The sequence below is a fragment of the Leucopleurus acutus genome, assembly GCF_964270905.1.
Source record: "Leucopleurus acutus genome assembly, chromosome: 3".
In the NCBI taxonomy this organism is placed as follows: Eukaryota; Metazoa; Chordata; class Mammalia; order Artiodactyla; family Delphinidae; genus Leucopleurus; species Leucopleurus acutus.
This window is the reverse complement of record NC_139145.1, coordinates 100,235,879-100,251,551: the sequence shown is the minus strand read 5'-3', so window position 1 is coordinate 100,251,551 and position 15,673 is coordinate 100,235,879. Positions and strand designations below refer to the sequence as shown.

The 15,673-nt window shown below is 39.3% G+C and overlaps 2 protein-coding genes across 2 annotated transcripts in view; one reads left to right on the top strand and one right to left on the bottom strand.

Moving 5' to 3' along the window:
• The window catches only part of KIAA0825, a 405,751-nt gene extending 394,633 nt beyond the window's left edge, over nt 1-11,118 (bottom strand). The window contains exon 1 of the mRNA XM_082836448.1: nt 11,061-11,118. The gene's annotated coding sequence lies outside the window, so the exon portion shown is untranslated. The remainder of the gene's footprint in view (nt 1-11,060) is intronic.
• A 133-nt stretch (nt 11,119-11,251) lies between these two features.
• SLF1 (SMC5-SMC6 complex localization factor 1) overlaps nt 11,252-15,673 on the top strand; it is a 65,792-nt gene continuing 61,370 nt past the window's right edge. Inside the window, exon 1 of the mRNA XM_082836434.1 lies at nt 11,252-11,329. The gene's annotated coding sequence lies outside the window, so the exon portion shown is untranslated. The remainder of the gene's footprint in view (nt 11,330-15,673) is intronic.

Here is a 15,673-nt window from a genome sequence, read left to right as displayed (position 1 = left end):
GCAAGATCCTTTTTGACCCACCTCCTAGAGAAATGGAAATAAAAACAAAAATAAACACATGGGACCTAATGAAACTTCAAATTTTTTGCACAGCAAAGGAAACCATAAACAAGACCAAAAGACAACCCTCAGAATGGGAGAAAATATTTGCAAATGAAGCAACTGACAAAGGATTAATCTCCAAAATTTACAAGCAGCTCATGCAGTTCAATATCAAAAGAAAACAAACAACCCAATCCAAAAATGGGCAGAAGACCTAAATAGACATTTCTCCAAAGAAGATATGCAGATTGCCAACAAACACATGAAAGAATGCTCAACATCATTAATCACTAGAAATGGAAATCAAAACTACAATAAGATATCATCTCACAGCAGTCAGAATGGCCATCATCAAAATACCTACAAATAATAAATGCTGGAGAGGGTGTGGAGAAAAGGGAATCCTCTTGCCCCGTTGGTGGGAATGTAAATTGATACAGCCACTATGGAGAACATTTTGGAGGTTCCTTTAAAAAAGGAAAAATAGAACTACCATATGACCCAGCAATCTCACTACTGGGCATATACCCTGAGAAAACCATAATTCAAAAAGAGTCATGTACCAAAATGTTCATTGAAGCTCTATTTACAATAGCCAGGACATGGAAGCAACCTAAGTGTCCATCGACAGATGAATGGATAAAGAAGATGTGGCACATATATACAATGGAATATTACTAAGCCATGAAAAGGAACAAAATTGAGTTATTTGTATTGAGGTGGATGGACCTAGAGTCTGTCACACAGAGTGAAGTAAGTCAGAAAGATAAAAACAAATACCGTATGCTAACACATATATACGGAATCTAAAAAAAAAAAGAAAAGAAAAAAAATGGTCATGAAGAACCTAGGGGCAAGAGGGGAATAAAGACACAGACCTACTACAGAATGGAATTGAGGACACAGGGAGGGGGAAGGGTAAGCTGGGACAAAGTGAGAGAGTGGCATGGACATATATAGTGGCATGGACACTACGAAATGTAAAATAGATAGCTAGTGGGAAGCAGCCTCATAGCACAGGGAGATCAATCAGCTCGGTGCTTTATGACTACCTAGCGGGGTGGGATAGGGAGGGTGGGAGGGAGGGAGACGCAAGAGGGAAGATATATGGAGATATATGTATATGTATAACTGATTCACTTTGTTATAAAGCAGAAACTGACACACCATTGTAAAGCAATTATACTCCAATAAAGATGTTAAAAAAAAAAAAAGTGAAAGATAGACCAAGGGACCCTAAAGGAAAAATACAAAAGTTCATTGATATGATTGCGGATTCCACATTGCAGTTAAACTTAAGAAACTACCACTTGTTAAGTTTTGGTATAAGAGCAAAGAAAAATATTCACAATTATCTCAGAAGGCCATTAAATACTGCTTCCTTTTTTTTTTAATTTATTTTTTATTTATTTATTTTTGGCTGTGTTGGGTCTTCATTGCTGTGTGCGGGCTTTCTCTAGTTGCGGTGAGCAGGGGCTACTCTTCGTTGAGGTCCGCGGGCTTTTCATTGTGGTGGCTTCTCTTGTTGCAGAGCATGGGCTCTATGCGTGTGGGCTTCAGTAGTTGTGGCACGCAGGCTCAGTAGTTGTGGCTTGTGGGCTCTAGAGCACAGGCTCAGTAGTTGTGGTACATGGGCTTAGTTGCTCTGCAGCATGTGGGATCTTCCCAGACCAGGGCTCGAACCCGTGTCCCCTGCATTGGCAGGCAGATTTTTGACCACTGTGCCACCAGGGAAGCCCTAAATACTCCTTTCTTTTCCACCTATAGGTCTGTATTAGGTTAGATTTTGTTCACTTACTTCAACCAAAACCACAAATCAGAAGAAATGAATGCAGAAGCTGATCTGAGAATTCAGTACTATTCTATTAAGCCAGATACTGAACAGACTGCCACACTTCCACTATAATTTTTGTTTTGAAAAATAGTTATTTTTAATGCTATTTATGTTAACATGTAATTGCTTTATTATTGAATTATTTCTTAAAATACTCAATATTAATTTATAATATAATAAATATTAATAGATATAATTACATAGAAACTCTTCAAGGTCATCAGTAATTCTTCTTTTTATTATTTATTTATTTGGCTGCACTGGGTCTTACTTGTGGCACTCGGGATCTTCGTTGTGGCAATGTGGACTCTTTAGTTGCGGCATGCAGGGTGTAGTTCCCTGACCAGGGACTGAACCTGGTCCCCTGCATTGGGAGTGCACAGTCCTAACCACTGTACTACCAGGGAAGTCCCACCCAGGTCATCAGTGATTTTTAAGAGTGTAAAGGACTACTGAAACCAAACGTTTCAGAACTGCTGAGTCAGATAAATGAGAAAGCCACAGAAAGATCATGACCAGGTAAAGTTAATCAAAAGAATGAATGCAGAGAGCCTCAATGATAAAAGGGTACATAAGGCAACAGAGAAACAGAGCCCAGAAGGAGTACTCTACTTACGAACAGCCCCACTCCCGAACTCTTTCCCAGTCAAATCTCTAAATAGCAGAGGACTGAACTGACCACAGAGAAGCTAAATTGCTCATAGGGCACTTCTGAGGGCAGATACTATAGAGGTGGAAAAATTTTCCCTTCTTCCCTTTAGATTCTTTGGCTGGTCTAATAATTAAATTGAAGACAGAGTAACAACAGAAAAACAAATTTAATTTTGTACGTTGTACAGGAACTCTATAAAAATGAGACCCAAGGGCAAGTCAGGCAGTTGAAGTTTATATGCCATCCCGAGTTAAGGAATGGGATAGGGGCCTGGAGCTTCAAAGGGGAGGAGGGTAATTCATAGGATGATAAGGAGAGCATTTGCCTTGCCATACAGATAAGTCATTTAGATAAAAGTGATCTCTGGTAGTAGCTCCCTTCCTGGAATAGGCCCCCTATCTAAATACTTTTAGGTAGTTAAGGGAGAGATAAAAGTTTTTCTTGAGTCTGTTCAATCTTGATTACCTTCAGCTCAAAACAATCCACATGCCACAATGGCAGATTTGGGGTCAGCCTATTCTGCTCCCCTTCAGTATGAATATTTGCTAGAAAAATAAAGAATGATATATTTTTTAAAAAATCATAAAGGAATAAATTATCACATGATTATAGACAAAACTTATATTTTGAAAATGAAAATATTTGGTGAGCTAAACTCTAAAAAGCAAGGAAAATGGATAAACAATGTCATAACAATGAAGTACAGAAAAATATTCACTGGTATTAGTAAAAATTAAGATTTTACCAGTATAATGCCCCTCAGAAAGAACTCCCATCACTGCTCAGTTTAAATTAGGTAAACTCCAGATTTAAACTGTTAAATTAGCTGTTTTGCATAGGGAAAATAAACAGTAAATTCCAGTGATGTGGTACAGCTGCTGACGGCTAAAAAATAACTGCAGCTATACATCCTTCCTGACACTCAATGGTCACAGTCAGGGAAAAGCTCTTCTCAATAAATCTTAGCAAAGAAATAATGAAAGTGACAGAACAGGACTATCATATTAACTCACTGGAAAACAGAGTAATTATGTGCCCTAAGTACTGTAAACAAGAAGCCTTTTCCTGGAAGCATGATACAAATGACCCTAAATTTCGATTCTTAAGACCTAGCTTCTGGTTCAAGTCACATGTTTCCTGAGTTATCTGGGCAAATTAAATCACCTCCTTAGTCCTCATTTCCTCCTGTAAGATAAGGAAGTTAGTCTAAATCCCTTGCTTTAAAATTTAAATCCTTTGATTCACAGTAACAAACACATTTAATACCCAAATCCTAAAGCCATACCTAACTGAAACAAAAGTGCGGACTAGTATTCACCAATTGATGGGTCATGACCTGCCATTTGCAGAGTACTGAACTGATTGATGGCTACAATTCCTCATTAAAAACAACAAAAGAGGGAGGGGGTAGATGGGTAGAGACAGACAAAAATATAATACCTTGATCTGTTTGACCATAGAGATATCTTTGGTAATATAGGGGAGTAAAAATTTTCCTTTACCTTTCTAGGTTCTTTTGGCAGATCTATTAATTAAATTAACATAAGGCACATTAGCAGAAGAAACAAATTTAACTACATACATATGGGAGCTCCATAAGACTGAGACCCAAGGGCGAGGTGGGCAGTTGAGGTTTATGGGCCATCCTGAGCCGAGGAATGGGATAAGGGCCTGGAGCTTCAAAGGGGAGGAGGGTAATTCATAGGACACTAAGAAGAGCAGAAGTTTGGTACTTAGTCATTTGCCCTGCCATTCATATAAGTCATTCAGGTAAAAGTTCTCTCTGGTAATAGCTCCCTTCCTGGTACAGGCCCGGTATTTAAATTTTTAGGTAGTTAAGGGAGAGGTAAAAGTTGCTCTTGAGTCTGCTGGATCTTGATTGCCTTTGGCTCAAAACACTCCACACGCCAAAGTGGCATATTTTGGGGTCATATATTTTGCTTCCCTTTAGTAAGAAAGGAAATGAACATTCAAGTTTAGGTTAATATTCACACTATGGATATTAACATTACTCAGCTGTTTAAGGTTGTTACATTTATTGGCTATCTGAATTTAGAAATTTAGACAGTTTGTGTGTAAATCATCTAATGTCAAAAAATCAGTTGCTTAGGTAATGTTTACATTTTTCAACTGTAATTTGGAGCAGATCTTTTGATTCCTCAACTGTTCTCTGGCTAACAAAGCTGTATTGTAAAATATAAGAAGTTGTTAGTCTAAGAACATGTGCCTCAAATGTTAATGTCAGTGTTTGGCAGCAGGGACTGTACTTTTCTTAGGGGAGGTGGGGATAGGCCGTAAAATTCAAGAGTTGAAATTTAAACACAATTGTAAATTACAGTATGTGACAACTGTTAATTATTTTTGCAAATAACCAACATATACTGGGTACTGTGGTGATATGGGATTCCTCTAACAGATGACTTTGGCTCTCAGATTCCCCATGACCCAGTTGAAGCTTTCTTTGAGAGGTTTGAGATTCTTTTCCCCCTCCTCTTCTTCCTTCCCTCCGACTCTCCTGCACAGGTTGTCAGACCACCACTGAGGCCTGAAGGTACTTCCCTCCTACTCTAGCTCCCTCTCCTTTATCCTTCACAGGGAGTATCACCAATAAATCTCTTGCACATCTATTCCCTTCGTTGTATGTGCTTCTCTGGGAATTTGAGCAAAGAAAGTACATGTCTAGTCACCATATTAGACTCTAGGCATCATTATTTCATTTAGTCTTCACAAAAGCCCTGTGAAGGCATTATTAGTATTCCCATTTTATAAATAAGGAAACAGAGTAGAAAAGCAATTTTCTCAGCATGATGCAACTACTGACAGAGATGAGATTTGAACTCAAGTCTGTTTAATTTCATGGTTGGAGCTGCAGACCTTATTTTAAAACAATTAAATTTTATTAAATAACAACAAAAACTAAACAGATCCATAATAAAATTTTTCTGTGCCTCTGTGTGCTTTCAGACATTATCACATTTAATCCTAATAGATCCATGAAGTTAATATTATCATTTTACAGATGAAATTGGGGCTCAAATAATTTAAGTAACTTTCTCAAGATCATATTACATAAGTTGATGAGTTTGAGCTCACGCAGGTCGTCTCTGAATTCAGCTGTTTAACATTATATTGATTTGCCTAATTAATCAAATGACAATTGTGTCCCTTTTTACTTTTTAGTATTAGATAATTTGTCCTGAGAACTTTATTCAGCAAAGAATCCCCCAAGTGATTTAAACAGCTATATATGTTCATTCTCTCTCTCTTTATGGGTGTGTGTGTGTGTATCCGGTACGTTATAGATAAAATATTAGCAATTTAGGGTATTTCTTGAGCTGCCGCCTATTTGTATTTTAACCAAAATTTACAGGGAAATAGCTGGAGCACTATTTCAAAAACCTGCCTCCAACAACAAATCAGCAATTGAGGCTGGAAGGCAGTATCCTCTGCCCACTTTCTGAGCCTTTTAATATAATTTAATGTAATTATGCTGATTTTTGCTTTTGCTTCCTGACTCAACTGCAGCCTTTGAGTTCACATTTCAAAAACTTCCTTCACCAGAGTCACCTGATGAGGTGAGTCAGCAGTCTGCAGACTCATCACTTCTGATGACCAAACCCTGGTGTTTTACCAGCCTTTAAAATGACGCAGCCTAGCTGTACTGGGCGGAGCCGGATGTGGAGCAACCGGGCAGCAACTCAGCAGTATCCAAGTCCTGGAAGGGAGGATGGTTGGTTTGCTTGTTTGCTTTGTTTTTCTGTAGAGAAGGCATTGTGAGAGGACATGGAGCAGAAGGGAGTGATCTCAGGGGACCCAGGCCCAGGCAAGTCAGGAAATCTAGGCAGATCCAGATATGACCACACCATGGTCATATGGTGGGCCTGGGGTAGGGGGTGGTCCTGGCACCACTCCTGGGAGAGGAAAGCCACGAGTCCCCTACCCCCAGTCTACCCTGTGACTTCAGATGGGGAAGCTGAGGCTCAGAGATGGGTAGGTGGTTGCCCAGCGTCACAGACATCAGGAAGGGGCAGGAGCCAGGGAGGATACAGGAAGGAGGGGTGGGAAGACCTCATAGCCCTAGATAGCACCCGTACCCTACTCCCAGAAGCCCGCTGCCATCACAGCGGGGTGCCAGTGCCCAGTAGCCACCCCGTTGGAGCAGTGAGCTTGTAGACAGGACCGTGTGCCTATGGACCCGTCCCCATGTGAGTCCTCTTAAGGTGGAGGCCCAGAAACTGGGCCCCGTGACCCCTCAGAGCCCCCTCCTACCTCTGGCCCAGCCTGAGGAGCGAGTCGCAGCTCACTGTTCACTAGGATGGAGAAGGGTACTCCCAAGCCAGGAGGGGACTTCCCTGGGGTTGGGGTTCAGTGAGTAGGTGCTTGGCTGGGTCTGGAGTGGGATTAGGTGCATTTTTCTTCTTTTTGTAATAAATGCGTATTATTTCCGTAACAAAGTAATCAAATGCCTACCCCATCCTCCACCCGATCCTAGTTATACAGAAAAATCATGGCTCCTTGTGGAAGGCCTAACATCTTTTTTTTTTTTTTTTTTTTTTCCTTTGCGGTACCGGGCCTCTCACTGTTGTGGCCTCTCCCGTTGCGGAGCACAGGCTCCAGACGCGCAGGCTCAGCGGCCATGGCTCACAGGCCTAGCCGCTCCGCGGCATGTGGGATCTTCCCGGACCGGAGCACGAACCCGTGTCCCCTGCATCAGCAGGCGGACTCTCAACCACTGCGCCACCAGGGAAGCCCCAAGGCCTAACATCTTTAAGATGACCAGTTACCCATAGCTTGCCCTGAACTCAGCGTTTTTACCTTTTATCATTAGCCTTCACCCATCCCACGTATCTAATATGTATTCACTAATCTTTTCCGATACCTTTGCATCCTCCAGTGGAACATTCTTCCCTCTTCCCCCCCCTACCAAAATCCTCACCATCCTTCAAGGCCCAAACTTAGCATTACCTTCTTCATAAAATCTTGCTTCATCTGTCCTATTGCAAGCAAAATTTCTTTTCTCTGTGTTCCCATCGTTTTGTTGTTAAATGATTCTATGTCAATTGTCGGTCATACAATAACTATTTGTGTATATAACTTGATCTTTCTTAGTAGATTATAAGTGAAGATTCTTTATCTTTGGCTAACCTATAAAATATGTTTACATTCACCAATCTTCTTTTATCCTCAAAAGATGGGAGATGGCGGGGAAGAGTCAATATTTATTTAATGACAACTATGTGTCAGGGTGTTTGAAGCTATCTCACTTAACCCTCACAGCACTCTTCTGTATCCATTTTACGTATGAAAACATAAGCTCACAAAGAACCAGAGACTTATCAGGGTCAAAAACTGGCAAAAACATGGCTAAGATTTTTTAACTCTGGTCTTATTCTTTGCATTACAAAAACATAATTGTACATCTACCAATGTGGAAGACACCAATAAATACATGTAAAGCTCCACTCATAAAGATTTTCTAGCACATTAGAACTGCTTCATTCAGATAATGCTTGGGACCCAACTAAAGTCAGAGGATTTTTTAGCCAGAAGGGACTTTATAGATCATTTAATCCAACCCTTATGTTACAGATAAGAAATATGATCCTCAGAGAAATAAATTTCCCTGTGTATATACCCAGTCAGTAGATGAGCAGGATTAAAATCCAGTTGGAGGCAGTGTAGGAAAGTGGTTAACACTGTGGCCTTTGGAGTCAGCCTTGGTTCAAATCACAGCTCTGGTACTTAGTGACTGTGTGTAGCCCCGGAAACTTTACAAAGCTTATCTTTTGTCTTCTCATCCCTAAAAGAAGGATGATACTTACCCCATAGTGCTGTGAGGATTAAATGTAACACTGCACAGCAGAAAGTAAGCAATAACAAATATTAGGTATTCTCTTATCTCCGTCTCACTGGCTGCTCTTCTTTGCAGGACACCACATTGCCTTTTATGGATGAGTTGTGGAGTGGACAATACATTTCAGGGTCAAAGTGAGTAAAGATAAAGAAGTGTGCATTTATGTGGTAAGTCCCTTTAAAAAAAAAACACACATGTACAAATATTTCTCTGCGGATAAATAACACTTTTAAAAATTGTTCATTCAATAAATATCTATTGAGCCCCTACCACATGCCAGGCACAGTGCTAGATGCTGAGTATGAGATCAACAAAACAGATCTAATTTCAACCTTGATAAGCACTGAAGTTTGATTGAAAACAAAAATATCACTGAGATCTACCTGTGGGACATGCAAACCAAATATCTTTCACAGAAGTCAATACAATGTAATGGATATTAGTATTTGAAATGAGCTATACATATATACTTGTGCCTTTTTGTAAAACAAGATATTCTTTAGAATTAAGTTCTATGTCATTTCTAGTACTGGTCATTTCAACTAGATTTTAGTAAATTCCTTGATAATTAAGCTATTTCTATTTCTTTACATAAAATAGAATATTGCAAGGGGTAGGTTTAGTTAAGCATATTCTCCTGAAATATGTTAATCACCATCTGTCTGAGGGTTACAAGACTGGAATAGAACAGTTTTGCTAACAGCCAGTACATAGTAATTCCTTACAGGGCATCACAAAGTTCAATTTTATGAATCTGTGCTCATTCACTCATTTTCTCTCTTTTTACATACACACAAATAGAAGCTGCCTAAAGAGATAGCTGATACTCGGGTTTTGGAGTCACTAATATACTGATGGTCTCTAGATTGCTTGTATTTGTTTGAGTTAGGATGATAAAACTGGCTAAGGATCAATACAGAAAAGAATTTGGATTATTCATATGTCAAAATTACCTTATGGTGATTCCTTAAATCCCTAACACATTCCTTAATCCTTAACACATTAAGGAATTAATTCCTTAACAAATTCCTTAAATCTCTTTATACTCAAGTTTTGCTATCCATTTGACTTTGGAATGTGATATACTATCCAATTTTACCTGAGAGTGAAAAGAATGATTTTGTTATTTATGAAAGGAAGTATAAAGCACAGTAAAAAGAGCCCAAGTTTGGAGTCAGGTAGACTGGGTTCAAATCTCAATTACCATTTAATTGTGTAATTTGTAAGAACATCTGAGTCTCGGTATAAAATGTTTGCAAAATAGGGATAATACGATTTTTCTTGTAGAACTATAGTAAGTTTAAATAAGATAATAGCTGGCAGACAGTAGCTATTTGTGGTTAGTATTCGTGGTTGGCTATATTAATTTAAAAAGAGATCACGAGTCAAAAGCATTGATTTAAAAACAAAACAAAACAACACTGCTTATCTAAAAACTAGTTGCTATATAGAAACATATAACCTCCCTTAAATTATCAATATTTATAATCCTTGCAACTGGGGAAATAAGGAAAAACTACAAGATTTAATAAGAATGGCAAAATTGGGATCAAATGAGATTATAAAAGTTTGAATTGTTAATCAACAAGGAGATTAGTGTGTTTGTTACTCTCAAAAGGTAACAAGGCATTTGCTTGATGCATTAAGGTCCTTGAATTGAATAATGCATTTTTCTTTATGGTAGAGTTATCCCTAGAACTCTTTGTGGAACTGGCTGTTTTGAAGGGAAAAAAAAATCAAGCAGCTGCCTCTTATGGAACAGGTGATTATTTAAATATAAGGTGGTGAGTGAAAACTTACCTGAAAAACTGCATTACTCAAGGAAGAGAATTCACCAAAAAGAGGTTCTCTACATCACACTTTTAAAATCTTCAACGGAATGAGCACCTTCCCTCACATTACCTCTTCATCGTAAGCAATTTCTCTTTAAAGCTATTCTAACTCAGACCTCCATCTAAAATTCTCCTGAATCTTTCATTATCGAGGAAGCCTGGAACAGTGCAGAGGCACTCCTTTCTGAAAGCACATCTATTCCTGACCACTCCTTTCCAAAAGGTAACATGTGTATCTAAAACCCATGCGTGAAATTTTAAGCTTGCTCTCCTATCTCATTAGCGCATAGCAGCCAGGAAAACAAAGACCATTCTCACCCAATTCAAACGGCGGCGGTATCGTTGAGTTCTAAATCAGGAACGACCCCCTCATCCCACTTCCAAAATATAAAAGGTGCGCACTTCAGCCGACTGCCTGTCTCCCAGGCATTGCACCCCAGGATAATGGAAACAGTGCTCAGGAAAAGGATGGTAAAGCAGCTCTCGAAAATCGAGGGTGACTAAACCCTGCCAATGGGAGAGTGTGGACACTCCTTGATCATTGGTAGAGAGACTGTACTAAACCGAGTCGCGGTAGAGGTGTCTTTGGCTTTGCGCAGGGGCACTTGGGGACCCGAGGTAGAGCTCCAAGTTGGAGATAGATACTGCGAGTGGAGAAGACCGTAAGTCGGAATCTCAAGGCCTTTTCCCGCAGCACACAGGGTCAAGCGCCACGGGGCTGGATGGGGACTCCTGGTTCTGGTTCAACCCTTTCCCGCTAATTACTCGGTCCGGATAAGATGCTACACGGAGCCTCGGGCGGACGGAAATACCAGGCCCAGGAGGCAACCCAGAAAAATCACTCACCAGTCTCCCACCTTCGGCGCAGAACTATCAGGAGCCTAGCGCGCCAGCCATAAGGAAGCCCTGAAGCCGCTCAGACGACCCTGACGACGGCTCGAAAGCGTCACTGACAACCACCCGGAAATGGCACAATAGCTTCCGGGGCCGCGGAGCGCGCGGCGGGAAATTATTTCCCAGAGCCCGGATTAGTGAAGCAGCAAGTGCTGCGGCAGTCTTCCTGCCTGTCACCGGCGCCGCACGAAGGAAGCAGCCCAGAAACTCCAACCAGGAAGGTAAAGGGCCTCAGCTCGGAAGACACAGTGTACCCTGACTGTGTCCTCCGTGCCCCCGAAGTTTCTGCAGCTCCCGGCTATGAGGCTGGGAAGGGGCCGGGTAGAGCGGTGGCGGTGCTTACCTCTGACGCTTTCCGCAGCCGTCGTTGGTTCGCGCTCGCCCGACCCGCCGCGCTCGGCGCGCGCGTCGATGGGCTGCAGCCGCAGACCCCGCCGCGCTCCGCCCGTGCCGCGGCGGGGACGGCCCCGAGCGCCTCTGCAGTGCAGGGCTGAGCCGCTTCCCTCGCCTCCTGTTTGCGCAGCTCCGCAGCTCGGTCTCCTGCCAGGAAGGCGCTAGGCCACTCGCGTCTCTCGTTTCCATAGAACCGACTGGGACGCCTCTCCCTGAGTCCCAGATTCTTGGCTGCTTTCCATAACTTAGCGTCAGTGCAGGTGGTGGGAATCCCCCAGGCCCACCTTCCTGTGAAGAGGAAAATGCTATCATTCATTTCTCCCTAGTAGAATTCTAAACATATCCAAATGGTAATGAACATCTCTGCAGCTACTGTAGGCCTTGAAACGCGCGCACACACACACACACACACACACACACACACACACACACACACACACACACGTTTCCCTAAAGGGAGCGGGAGTGGGGAGGGGTGCTGTGTTCCTGGGGATTATGATATCAGCTGTTGGAAGGCAGGGAATAAGACAAAGTGGTTATCCTGAGATTTCTTCTGCTCCCAAAACCTCTGATTGAATATTGACAAAAACGTGATCTGCTTTGAGTACTCTATATCAGGATTTGACCCAGAACTTGGACGGAGCTTGATTTTGGAAGCGTCAAGCTATTTTTGACTGATGAATATCCTATACCAAAAAAAAAATTTCCGTCGAGGCATTAGGAATGAACATTTAAACCGAATTTCCAGTGTACGTGTGACAGACTGCGCCTTGTAAACTTTTGGGTTTGTGTTATTACCTTATGCCTCATTTCTCAGAAGTACCTATTGATGTGCAAGATGTTCCCATTTTAGGCAAGTTTGACTAACCAGTTTTGGTGTTTAGGTGGATTTTTATAAGGGAGTTAATTTGATTATGTCTAAATTAACTCAGAGTGTTAAGTTAAATGTACTAGGATGTTTAAATACTTGAATGTATAAATTTTTATTGTGAAGACAATTAGGCTTCAGTAATGCAAATGTGCTCCTATTAGATCTGTTTTCTAAGTACAGATTTTGTTTTGCCTTATTGACTTATGTTCGATTATATTATTTAATATTTTCTTCCCTAAAGCAGAAAGCATAAGTCATGTTAAACAGTCTTTGAAAAAGTGGTCAAAGGTGGTTTTTTTCATAAAATTCAAAATGCTTAAGATTTCATAATAGGTATCCACAATTTACACTAATGTCCAAAAACATTGTTTTTAAGAAAACCAATAGTATAACTTTATTATCTAGACAGTATTTCCCTCTGAGATAATCTTTTCACTGTTTAAGCAAAACATTTAAAAAATAAAATCAATAATTCCATATAGGCTCTGAAAAAACAAAGTGAAGCACCCTCTTTCTCAAAAATAATAACTAAAATAGTACATAGTACATTTTATTTCACCTATTTCCTATTAGCAAATTTAAGGAGAGTCAATTAAAAGTAATATTCTATTTCTTTCTAAAGACATCTTACTGCTTAAAAGTAAAATATCCCTGAAACTTTTAAATTCACATAGTTCTTACTTTCTTGATATCAGAATTACTTTGAAATAAAAAACTGTTTTGTTATTATTGATGGAGAAGAAGAAAAGCCCATATGAATTAGTCTGAGTCATTAATACCAAATCCACTTTGAGAGGAAAATAATAAACTTTTTCATAAGAAAAAACAGCCCTCCTTAGATTGTTCCTAGAAATGCTTTGAAATTTTAGACAGTGTTATTTTTCTGAAATTAATTTGTAATTATGCTTAAATATTTTCAGTAATATTGCTATCTAAATGTCACCCCACCCTCACAGTAGATTCCTTTTCATATGATGTATGTTTCTCTTTTATTATTTGAAAGTAGATTGCTTTGTAAAATTAAAATTTGGTTAAAAGTATTCGACTAAATTCTGAAATTAAAGTCAAAGTGTATTGTAGAAAGGACATACAGTTTTTGCAGAAACAGACTTAGATTTTGAATCTTGGTTTCACCATTTACTAACTTTGTACCCTTGAGCTAGTTTCTTAATCTCTCAGATCCCCCATTGTTCTCATCTGTATAAGTACGGCAAATAGCACTTAACATTTTCAAGAAGGAAATGAGCATATACGCAGTATATAGGCCACAAAATCTTGCTTGGTCAATCTCAGACCTTATGCTACTACTAAGTAGTACAAAGTTCCTAGGATACTAAAGCAGGTTTGACTTTCATCCCCCATGGCTAACCAATGTGTTCTGTCCTTCCTTTTTTTTTTATCCCTAAACATCTCTCTCATTCATCTTGCTTCTCTTAAGGCCCCTTTATCCCTAAAACTAGCATCTCCAGTGCAGCCTGTGCCTTGTACAGTACCGGATAGATTGGACCTCTCCCTAAGTCCTCTTAGCCTTTCATTTCTTCCCCATCATACTCATTTTGGTGCTACTTCTCCACTTCCTCCCTCCACTGCTAAGTCAGTCATCAAAGAGACTAATTATGACTGCTGCTTTCCGAAATAATGCCATTGAAGTAAGAAATCCCTGAAGTCTCACCATTGGTGACCTTAGTCAAATAATTTATATATATATACACACAAAAACACATGCATACACATCTCTGATCTTTGAAGGATGGGACAGGAAACAGATACTATGTCTTTAAAAAAAAAATTTCCAAAGCCCAGCTGAATTATATTAAGCCAAAGGCCTAATTTGGCTCCTAGGCCAAGAGGATGCAGAATTCCTGAACTCCACTTGATGTTATAGCATTCAGAGCCAAACAGGATTTTACTCACACGGTATGAGTAGTGTGATTTGTGTGTTCCTTTTGTAGTATTGGTTAAACAGAGAGCCAACACATTTAACATTATTTACTTCCCAGTTCAATGCTTTAGATAAGAGAAAGCATAAAAATCTTTTAAACTCTTAAATTCAAAGCAGCAATATTGATTGAATTTAAGGATTGGTATGTCCTTTCCAGAAGCGGGAAGTTTTAATGATTTTGCTTAGTAGGTTTAAAATCAAAGTAGAAGTAGGTTTAAAATCAGAATAGTTCACTAGAGTAACAAACATTAAGACACCACTAGTTTTCAACCTGTTGCCTTAAAAACCATGAGATACTCAGTAGTGTGGAAAAAGACCATGATGTGATTTTACATAAAAATTAAGATCCAGAACTATATAATCTAAATTTTGTTTTTTAATATTTTTTCACACACAAACATAAAACCTTCAAGACAGACCCCTCCCCCATTCCCAAATGTTAATGATGGTATTACAGAGTAAAGGAATTAGCAATTTTAATCTTTCTATATACTTTGTAGTATTTTTCAAATTTTATATCCTGTGTTAATTAAAATTAAAGCACAAATTGGTAAAAGTTATTTTGGGGGAAGTTTTTAGTTCTTAAATGCAACTATATAAATAAAACTTTTTAAAATAAATCCCTTATTTATCTTAGCAGCATACAATTTATAAGATGCATTATATTCTCAACGTTCTTTAATAACCTGTGTCTGATCATAAAAGAAATTATAATGCGAAGTAGGAAAGGTTTATCCTTATTTTTCTGTCCCAGACCTCTATAAGCATCTTGCACCTCTTTTGCAGCACTTTTCCCTTTCACCCAACTGTTACACCCTGCTCTTTCATCCTCTTTTCCATACCAGACCTTTCTATTCATATCTCTATTACTGCCTCTGTTTCTCTGAGTTCTCTTAACATATTTTAGCTATGTGTTATATTCCTGAAAGGTGTTCTAGCTATGTATCATATTATAAAGAATTCATAGACCTAAAAGCTAGTATGTAATAAAATGTTCTTAATTATGATGATGACTGCTATAGGTTTATTTGCATTTCTAACTGGCACCAACTGCAGAAGAATCTCAGGCATCAGGGATAGGCCCATGTGGGAGATATTTTGGGAAAGTCCACACCACAGAGACAGTTGCTTGTTCTACATAAATGCCAGCTCTGTTCACAATCATTATCTCCTTAGTTGTGTGTATTATATGATTCAAGGTAAGTAGATTGTTTTTTAATTTACTACAAAATTTTTAAAAATTATTATGAGAGCATTTCCTTATAACTAAGAATCTCGTGTATTTTTTAACTTTTTGACAGTAAAGATAAAATGTCTGTTAAAAATAAATGCTTTTTTTGTTTGTTTTCTTTTCCAATT